The sequence below is a fragment of the Cavia porcellus genome, unplaced genomic scaffold (assembly GCF_034190915.1).
Source record: "Cavia porcellus strain 051 isolate PalLab524CR breed Dunkin Hartley unplaced genomic scaffold, mCavPor4.1 scaffold_13, whole genome shotgun sequence".
NCBI lineage: Eukaryota > Metazoa > Chordata > Mammalia > Rodentia > Caviidae > Cavia > Cavia porcellus.
In genome coordinates this window covers 76,444,096-76,455,431 of record NW_026947496.1, presented here as the reverse complement: position 1 = coordinate 76,455,431, position 11,336 = coordinate 76,444,096, and positions in this window count along the sequence as shown.

The window sequence follows — 11,336 nt, the reverse complement described above, 5'->3', positions numbered from 1 at the left end:
CAGGGAACATGCAATGGCAATGTAGGATAGGTTTCTGAAAAACATCGCGGGGTGGTGCGCATTGTATGGGTGTGTAAAATTACATTCTCTAGTAGGAGTGAGAAAAACATCACGGGGTGGTGAGAATCAGAGGGTCTGAATTAGGATAGGCAGTGAGTGGCAATGTAGGATGGAGAAAAGCACCACGGAGTGGTCAACATGGGGAGGTCAGAGAACATGCAGTGGCAATGTAGGATAGGTTTCTGAAAAACATCGCGGGGTGGTGCGCATTGTATGGGTGTGTAACATTTCATTCACTAGTAGGAGTGAGAAAAACATCGTGGGGTGGTGCGCTTTGTATGGGTGTGTAACATTCATTCACTAATAGGAGTGAGAAAAACATCATGGGGTGGTGCGCTTTGTATGTGTGTGTAACATTCATTCACTAGAAGGAGTGAAAAAAACATCGTTTGGTGGTGCGCTTTGTATGGGTGTGTAACATTACATTCACTAGTAGGAGTGAGAAAAACATCACGGGGTGTTGTGAATCGGAGGGTCTGAATTAGGATAGGCAGTGAGTGGCACTGTAGGATGGAGAAAAGCACTGCGGTGTGGACAGCATGGGGAGGTCAGAGAACATGCAGTGGCAATGTAGGATAGGTTTCTGTAAAACATCGCAGGGTGGTGCGCATTGCATGGGGGTGTAAAATTACATTCTCTAGTAGGAATGAGAAAAACATCACGAGGTGGTGTGAATCGGAGGGCCTCAATTAGGATAGGCAGTGAGTGGCACTGTAGGATGGAGAAAAGCACTGCGGGGTGGTCAGCATGGGGAGGTCAGGGAACATGAAGTGGCAATGTAGGATAGGTTTCTGAAAAACATCGCGGGGTTGTGCGCATTGTATGGGTGTGTAACATTACATTCACTAGTAGGAGTGAGAAAAATTTCATGGTTTAGTGTGAATCGGAGGGTCTGAATTAGGGTACGTAGTGAGTGGCAATGTAGGATGGAGAAGAGCACCGCGGCTTGGTCAGCATGTGGAGGTCAGGGACCATGCAGTGGCAATGTAGGATAGGTTTCTGAAAAACATCACGGGGTGGTTCGCATTGTATCGGTGTGTAAAATTACATTCTCTAGTAGGAGTGAGAAAAACATCACGGGGTGGTGTGAATCGGAGGGTCTGAATTAGGATATGCAGTGAGGTGCAATGTAGGATGGAGAAAAGCACTGCGGGGTGGTCAGCATGGGGAGGTCAGGGAACATGCAATGGCAATATAGGATAGGTTTCTGAAAAACATCGCGGGGTGGTGCGCATTGTATGGGTGTGTAACATTACATTCACTAGTAGGAGTGAGAAAAACATCACAGGGTGGTGTGAATTGGATGGTCTGAATTAGGATAGGCAGTGAATGACAATGTAGGATGGAGAAAAGCACCGCGGGGTGGTCAGCATGGAGAGGTCAGGGAACATGCTGTGGCAATATAGGATAGGTTTCTGAAAAACAACGTGGGGTGGTGTGCATTGTATGGGAGTGTAACATTACATTCAATAGTAGGAGTGAGATAAACATCACGGGGTGTTGTGCATTGTATGGGTATGTAACATTACATTCACTAGTAGGAGTGAGACAAACATCACCGGATGTTGTGAATCGGAAGGTCTGAATTAGGATAGCCAGTGAGTTGCAATGTATGATGGAGAAAAGCATCGCGGGGTGGTCAGCATGTGGAGGTCAGGGACCATGCAGTGGCAATGTAGGATAGGTTTCTGAAAAACATCACGGGGTGGTTCGCATTGTATCGGTGTGTAAAATTACATTCTCTAGTAGGAGTGAGAAAAACATCACGGGGTGGTGTGAATCGGAGGGTCTGAATTAGGATATGCAGTGAGTTGCAATGTAGGATGGAGAAAAGCACTGCGGGGTGGTCAGCATGGGGAGGTCAGGGAACATGCAATGGCAATGTAGGATAGGTTTCTGAAAAACATCGCGGGGTGGTGCGCATTGTATGGGTGTGTAACATTACATTCACTAGTAGGAGTGAGAAAAACATCACAGGGTGGTGTGAATTGGATGGTCTGAATTAGGATAGGCAGTGAATGACAATGTAGGATGGAGAAAAGCACCGCGGGGTGGTCAGCATGGAGAGGTCAGGGAACATGCTGTGGCAATATAGGATAGGTTTCTGAAAAACAACGTGGGGTGGTGTGCATTGTATGGGAGTGTAACATTACATTCAATAGTAGGAGTGAGATAAACATCACGGGGTGTTGTGCATTGTATGGGTATGTAACATTACATTCACTAGTAGGAGTGAGACAAACATCACCGGATGTTGTGAATCGGAAGGTCTGAATTAGGATAGCCAGTGAGTTGCAATGTATGATGGAGAAAAGCATCGCGGGGTGGTCAGCATGGGGAGGTCAGGGAACATGCAGTGGCAATGTAGGATAGGTTTCTGAAAAACATCGTGGGGTGGTGCGCATTGTATGGGTGTGTAAAATTACATTCTCTAATAGGAGTGAGAAAAACATCACGGGGTGGTGTGAATCGGAGGGTCTGAATTAGGATAGGCAGTGAGTGGCAATGTAAGATGGAAAAAATCACCGCGTGGTGGTCAGCATGGGGAGGTTTGGGAACATGCAGTGACAATGTAGGATAGGTTTCCGAAAAACATCGCGGGGTGGTGGTCATTGTATAGGTGTGTAACATTACATTCACTAGTAGGAGTGAGAAAAACGTCACGGGGTGGTGTGAATCGGAGGGTCTGAATTAGGATAGGCAGTGAGTGGCAATGTAGGATGGAGAAAAGCACCGCGGGGTGGTCAGGAAGGGAAGGTCACTGACCATGCAGTGGCAATGTAGGATAGGTTTCTGAAAATCATCCCGGGGGGGGGTGCGCATTGTATGGGTGTGTAAAATTACATTCTCTGGTAGGAGTGAGAAAAACATCACGGGTTGGTGTGAATCGGAAGGTCTGAATAAGGATAGGCAGTGAGTGGCAATGTAGGATGGAGAAAAGCACCACAGAGTGGTCAGCATGGGGAGGTCAGGGAACATGCAGTGGCAATGTAGTATAGGTTTCTGAAAAACATCGCCGGGTGGTGCGCATTGTATGGGTGTGTAACATTTCATTCACAAGTAGCAGTGAGAAAACCATCACGGGGTGGTGTAAATCGGTGGGTCTGAATTAGGATAGGCAGTGGGTGGCAATGTAGGATGGAGAAAAGTACCGCGGGGTGGTCAGCATGGGGAGGTCAGGGAACATGCAGTGGCAATATAGGATAGGTTTCTGAAAAACATCGCGGGGTGGTGCGCATTGTATGGGTGTGTAACATTACATTCACTAGTAGGAGTGAGAAAAACATCACGGGGTGGTGTGAATCGGATATTCTGAATTAGGATAGGCAGTGAGTGGCAATGTAGGATGCAGAAAAGCACCGCGGGGTGGTCAGCATGGGGAGGTCAGGGAACAGGCAGTGACAATGTAGGATAGGTTTCTGAAAAACATCGCGGGGTGGTGCGCATTGTATGGGTGTGTAACATTACATTCACTAGAAGGAGTGAGAAAAACATCATGGGGTGGTGTGAATCGGATGGTCTGAATTAGGATAGGCAGTGAGTGGCAATGTAGGATGCAGAAAAGCACCGCGGGTTGGTCAGCAGGGGAGGTCAGGGAACATGCAGTGGCAATGTAGGATACGTTTCTGAAAAACAGTGCGGGGTGGTGCGCATTTTATGGGTGTGTAACATTACATTCACTAGTAGGACTGAGAAAAACATCGTGGGTTGGTGCACTTTGTATGGGTGTGTAACATTCATTCACTAGTAGGAGTGAGAAAAACATCACGGCGTGGTGTGAATCAGAGGGTCTGAATTAGGATAGGCAGTGTGTGGCAATGTATTATTGGGATAAGCACCGCGGGGTGGTCAGCATGGGGAGGTCAGGGAACATGCAGTGGCAATGTAGGATAGGTTTCTGAGAAACATCGCGGGGTGGTGGTCATTGTATAGGTGTGTAACATTACATTCACTAGTAGGAGTGAGAAAAACATCACGGGGTGGTGTGAATCGGAGGGTCTGAATTAGGATAGGCAGTGAGTGGCAATATAGGATGGAGGAAAGCACCGCGGGGTGGTCAGCAGTGGGAGGTCAGGGAACATGCAGTGGCAATGTAGGATAGGTTTCTGAAAAACATCGCGGGGTGGTGCGCATTGTATGGGTGTGTAACATTTCATTCACTAGTAGGAGTGAGAAAAACATCGTGGGGTGGTGTGCTTTGTATGGGTGTGTAACATTCATTTACTAGTAGGAGTGAGAAAAACATCGTTTGGTGGTGCGCTTTCTATGGGTGTGTAACATTCATTCACTAGAAGGAGTGAGAAAAACATCGTGGGGTGGTGCACTTTGTATGGGTGTGTAACATTACATTCACTAGTAGGAGTGAGAAAAATACCACGGGGTGGTGTGAATCGGAGGGTTGAATTAGGGTACGTAGTGAGTGGCAATGTAGGATGGAGAAGAGAACCGCGGGTTGGTCAGCATGTGGAGGTCAGGGACCATGCAGTGGCAATGTAGGATAGGTTTCTGAAAAACATCGCGGGGTGGTGCGCATTGTATCGGTGTGTAAAATTACATTCTCTAGTAGGAGTGAGAAAAACATCACGGGGTGGTGTGAATCGGTGGGTCTGATAGGATAGGCAGTGAGTGGCAATGTAGGATGGAGCAAAGCACCGCGGGCTTGTCAGCATGGAGAGGTCAGGGAACATGCAGTGGCAATATAGGATAGGTTTCTGAAAAACATCGCGGGGTGGTGCGCATTGTATGGGTGTGTAACATTTCATTCACTAGTAGGAGTGAGAAAAACATCGTGGGGTGGTGCGCTTTGTTTGGGTGTGTAAGATTTATTCACTAGAAGGAGTGAGAAAAACATCGTGGGGTGGTGCGCTTTGTATGGGTGTGTAACATTACATTCACTAGTAGGAGTGAGAAAAATTTCATGGTTTCGTGTGAATCGGAGGGTCTGAATTAGGGTACGTAGTAAGTGGCAATGTAGGATGGAGAAGAGCACCGCGGGTTGGTCAGCATGTGGAGGTCAGGGACCATGCAGTGGCAATGTAGGATAGGTTTCTGAAAAACATCGCGGGGTGGTGCGCATTGTATCGGTGTGTAAAATTACATTCTCTAGTAGGAGTGAGAAAAACATCACGGGGTGGTGTGAGTCGGAGTGTCTGATAGAATAGGCAGTGAGTGGCAATGTAGGATGGAGAAAAGCACAGCGGTGTGGTCAGCATGTGGAGGTCAGGGAACATGCAGTGGCAATGTAGGATAGGTTTCTGAAAAACATCGCGGGGTGGTGCGCATTGTATGGGTGTGTAACATTACATTCACTAGTAGGAGTGAGAAAAACATCACGGGGTGGTGTGAATCGGATGGTCTGAATTAGGATAGGCAGTGAATGACAATGTAGGATGGAAAAAAGCACCGCGGGCTTGTCAGCATGGAGAGGTCAGGGAACATGCAGTGGCAATATAGGATAGGTTTCTGAAAAACATCGTGGGGTGGTGTGCATTGTATGGGTGTGTAACATTACATTCACTAGTAGGAGTGAGAAAAACATCACGGGGTGTTGTGCAATGTATGGGTGTGTAACATTACATTCACTAGTAGGAGTGAGACAAACATCACCGGATGTTGTGAATCAGAGGGTCTGAATTAGGATAGCCAGTGAGTTGCAATGTATGATGGAGAAAAGCATCGCGGGATGGTCAGCATGGGGAGGTCAGGGAACATGCAGTGGCAATGTAGGATAGGTTTCTGAAAAACATCGCGGGGTGGTGCACATTGTATGGGTGTGTAAAATTACATTCTCTAGTAGGAGTGAGAAAAACATCACGGGGTGGTGTGAATCGGAGGGTCTGAATTAGGATAGGCAGTGAGTGGCAATGTAGGATGGAAAAAATCACCGCGTGGTGGTCAGCATGGGGAGGTTTGGGAACATGCAGTGACAATGTAGGATAGGTTTCCGAAAAACATCGCGGGGTGGTGCGCATTGTATGGGTGTGTAACATTACATTCACTAGTAGGAGTGAGAAAAACATCACGGGGTGGTGTGAATCGGAGTGTTTCAATTAGGATAGGCAGTGAGAGGCAATATAGGATGGAGAAAAGCACCGCGGGGTGGTCAGCAAGGGGAGGTCAGTGACCATGCAGTGGCAATGTAGGATAGGTTTCTGAAAAACATCGCGGGGTGGTGCGCATTGTATGGGTGTGTAACATTACATTCACAAGTAGTAGTGAGAAAAACATCACGGGGTGGTGTGAATCGGATATTCTGAATTAGGATAGGCAGTGAGTGGCAATGTAGGATGCAGAAAAGCACCGCGGGGTGGTCAGCATGGGGACGTCAGGGAACAGGCAGTGACAATTTAGGATAGGTTTCTGAAAAACATCGCGGGGTGGTGCGCATTGTATGGGTGTGTAACATTACATTCACTAGTAGGAGTGAGAAAAACATCACGGGGTGGTGTGAATTGGATGGTCTGAATTAGGATAGGCAGTGAGTGGCAATGTAGGATGGAGAAAAGCACCGCGGGGTGGTCAGCATGGGGAGGTAAGGTAACATGAAGTTGCAATGTAGGAAAGGTTTCTGAAAAACATCGCTGGGTGGTGGCATTGTATGGGTGTGTAACATTACATTCACTAGTATGAGTGAGAAAAACATCACAGGGTGGTGTGAATCAGAGGGTCTGAATTAGGATAGGCAGTGAGTGGCAATGTAGGATGGAGAAAAGCACCGCGGGTTGGTCAGCATGGGGAGGTCAGGGAACATGCAGTGGCAATGTAGGATAGGTTCCTGAAAAACATCGCGGGGTGGTGCGCATTGTATGGGTGTGTAAAATTACATTCTCTAGTAGGAGTGAGAAAAACATCACAGGGTGGTGTGAATCGGAGGGTCTGAATTAGAATAGGCAGTGAGTGGCAATGTAGGATGGAAAAAATCACCGCGTGGTGGTTAGCATGGGGAGGTTTGGGAACATGCAGTGACAATGTAGGATAGGTTTCCGAAAAACATCGCGGGGTGGTGCGCATTGTATGGGTGTGTAACATTACATTCACTAGTAGGAGTGAGAAAAACATCACGGGGTGGTGTGAATCGGAGGGTCTCAATTAGGATAGGCAGTGAGTGGCAATGTAGGATGGAGAAAAGCACCGCGGGGTGGTCAGCAAGGGGAGGTCAGTGACCATGCAGTGGCAATGTAGGATAGGTTTCTGAAAATCATCGCGGGGGGGTGCGCATTGTATGGGTGTGTAAAATTACATTCTCTAGTAGGAGTGACAAATACATCACGGGTTGGTGTGAATCGGAAGATCTGAATAAGAATAGGCAGTGAGTGGCAATATAGAATGGAGAAAAGCACCAAGGAGTGGTCAGCATGGGGAGGTCAGGGAACATGCAGTGGCAATGTAGGATAGGTTTCTGAAAATCATCGAGGGGGGGTTCGCATTGTATGGGTGTGTAAAATTACATTCTATAATAGGAGTGAGAAAAACATCACGGGTTGGTGTGAATCGGAAGGTCTGAATAAGGATAGGCAGTGAGTGGCAATGTACGATGGAGAAAAGCACCACGGAGTGGTCAGCATGGGGAGGTCAGAGAACATGCAGTTGCAATGTAGGATAGGTTTCTGAAAAACATCGCGGGGTGGTGCGCATTGTATGGGTGTGTAACATTTCATTCACTAGTAGGAGTGAGAAAAACATCGTGGGGTGGTGCGCTTTGTTTGGGTGTGTAAGATTTATTCACTAGTAGGAGTGAGAAAAACATCGTGGGGTGGTGCGCTTTGTATGGGTGTGTAATATTCATTCACTAGAAGGAGTGAGAAAAACATCGTGGGGTGGTGCGCTTTGTATGGGTGTGTAACATTACATTCACTAGTAGGAGTGAGAAAAATTTCATGGTTTCGTGTGAATCGGAGGGTCTGAATTAGGGTACGTAGTAAGTGGCAATGTAGGATGGAGAAGAGCACCGCGGGTTGGTCAGCATGTGGAGGTCAGGGACCATGCAGTGGCAATGTAGGATAGGTTTCTGAAAAACATCGCGGGGTGGTGCGCATTGTATCGGTGTGTAAAATTACATTCTCTAGTAGGAGTGAGAAAAACATCACGGGGTGGTGTGAATCGGAGTGTCTGATAGAATAGGCAGTGAGTGGCAATGTAGGATGGAGAAAAGCACAGCGGTGTGGTCAGCATGTGGAGGTCAGGGAACATGCAGTGGCAATGTAGGATAGGTTTCTGAAAAACATCGCGGGGTGGTGCGCATTGTATGGGTGTGTAACATTACATTCACTAGTAGGAGTGAGAAAAACATCACGGGGTGTTGTGCAATGTATGGGTGTGTAACATTACATTCACTAGTAGGAGTGAGACAAACATCACCGGATGTTGTGAATCGGAGGGTCTGAATTAGGATAGCCAGTGAGTTGCAATGTATGATGGAGAAAAGCATCGCGGGATGGTCAGCATGGGGAGGTCAGGGAACATGCAGTGGCAATGTAGGATAGGTTTCTGAAAAACATCGCGGGGTGGTGCACATTGTATGGGTGTGTAAAATTACATTCTCTAGTAGGAGTGAGAAAAACATCACGGGGTGGTGTGAATCGGAGGGTCTGAATTAGGATAGGCAGTGAGTGGCAATGTAGGATGGAAAAAATCAACGCGTGGTGGTCAGCATGGGGAGGTTTGGGAACATGCAGTGACAATGTAGGATAGGTTTCCGAAAAACATCGCGGGGTGGTGCGCATTGTATGGGTGTGTAACATTACATTCACTAGTAGGAGTGAGAAAAACATCACGGGGTGGTGTGAATCGGAGTGTTTCAATTAGGATAGGCAGTGAGAGGCAATATAGGATGGAGAAAAGCACCGCGGGGTGGTCAGCAAGGGGAGGTCAGTGACCATGCAGTGGCAATGTAGGATAGGTTTCTGAAAATCATCGCGGGGGGGGTGCGCATTGTATGGGTGTGTAAAATTACATTCTCTAGTAGGAGTGAGAAAACCATCACGGGTTGGTGTGAATCGGAAGGTCTGAATAAGGATAGGCAGTGAGTGGCAATATAGGATGGAGAAAAGCACCACGGAGTGGTCAGCAAGGGGAGGTCAGTGACCATGCAGTGGCAATGTAGGATAGGTTTCTGAAAAACATCGCGGGGTGGTGCGCATAGTATGGGTGTGTAACATTACATTCACAAGTAGTAGTGAGAAAAACATCACGGGGTGGTGTGAATCGGATATTCTGAATTAGGATAGGCAGTGAGTGGCAATGTAGGATGCAGAAAAGCACCGCGGGGTGGTCAGCATGGGGACGTCAGGGAACAGGCAGTGACAATTTAGGATAGGTTTCTGAAAAACATCGCGGGGTGGTGCGCATTGTATGGGTGTGTAACATTACATTCACTAGTAGGAGTGAGAAAAACATCACGGGGTGGTGTGAATTGGATGGTCTGAATTAGGATAGGCAGTGAGTGGCAATGTAGGATGGAGAAAAGCACCGCGGGTTGGTCAGCATGGGGAGGTCAGGTAACATGAAGTTGCAATGTAGGAAAGGTTTCTGAAAAACATCCCTGGGTGGTGGCATTGTATGGGTGTGTAACATTACATTCACTAGTATGAGTGAGAAAAACATCACAGGGTGGTGTGAATCGGAGGGTCTGAATTAGGATAGGCAGTGAGTGGCAATGTAGGATGGAGAAAAGCACCGCGGGTTGGTCAGCAGGGGAGGTCAGGGAACATGCAGTGGCAATGTAGGATATGTTTCTGAAAAACAATGCGGGGTGGTGCGCATTTTATGGGTGTGTAACATTACATTCACTAGTAGGACTGAGAAAAACATCGTGGGTTGGTGCGCTTTGTATGGGTGTGTAACATTCATTCACTAGTAGGAGTGAGAAAAACATCACGGGGTGGTGTGAATCAGAGGGTCTGAATTAGGATGGGCAGTGTGTGGCAATGTAGGATTGGGATAAGCACCGCGGGGTGGTCAGCATGGGGAGGTCAGGGAACATGCAGTGGCAATGTAGGATAGGTTTCTGAAAAACATCGTGGGGTGGTGGTCATTGTATAGGTGTGTAACATTACATTCACTAGTAGGAGTGAGAAAAACATCACGGGGTGGTGTGAATCGGAGGGTCTGAATTAGGATAGGCAGTGAGTGGCAATATAGGATTGAGGAAAGCACCGCGGGATGGTCAGCAGTGGGAGGTCAGGGAACATGCAGTGGCAATGTAGGATAGGTTTCTGAAAAACATCGCGGGGTGGTGCGCATTGTATGGGTGGGTAATATTTCATTCACTAGTAGGAGTGAGAAAAACATCGTGGGGTGGTGCGCTTTGTATGGGTGTGTAACATTCATTCACTAGAAGGAGTGAGAAAAACATCGTGGGGTGGTGCACTTTGTATGGGTGTGTAACATTACATTCACTAGTAGGAGTGAGAAAAATATCACGGGGTGGTGTGAATCGGAGGGTCTGAATTAGGATAGGCAGTGAGTGGCACTGTAGGATGGAGAAAAGCACTGCGGGGTGGTCAGCATGGGGAGGTCAGGGAACATGCAGTGGCAATGTAGGATAGGTTTCTGAAAAACATCGCGGGGTGGTGGTCATTGTATATGTGTGTAACATTACATTCACTAGTAGGAGTGAGAAAAACATCACGGGGTGGTGTGAATCGGAGGGTCTGAATTAGGATAGGCAGTGAGTGGCAATATAGGATGGAGGAAAGCACCGCGGGGTGGTCAGCAGTGGGAGATCAGGGAACATGCATTGGCAATGTAGGATAGGTTTCTGAAAAACATCGCGGGGTGGTGCGCATTGTATGGGTGTGTAACATTTCATTCACTAGTAGGAGTGAGAAAAACATCGTGGGGTGGTGCGCTTTGTATGGGTGTGTAACATTCATTCACTAGTAGGAGTGAGAAAAACATCGTGGGGTGGTGCGCTTTGTATGGGTGTGTAACATACATTCACTAGAAGGAGTGAGAAAAACATCGTGGGGTGGTGCACTTTGTATGGGTGTGTAACATTACATTCACTAGTAGGAGTGAGAAAAATATCACGGGGTGGTGTGAATTGGAGGGTCTGAATTAGGATAGGCACTGAGTGGCACTGTAGGATGGAGAAAAGCACTGCGGGGTGGTCAGCATGGGGAGGTCAGGGAACATGCAGTGTCAATGCAGGATAGGTTTCTGTAAAACATCGCGGGGTGGTGCGCATTGTATGGGTGTGTAACATTACTTTCACTAGTAGGAGTGAGAAAAATTTCATGGTTTAGTGTGAATCGGAGGGTCTGAATTATGGTACG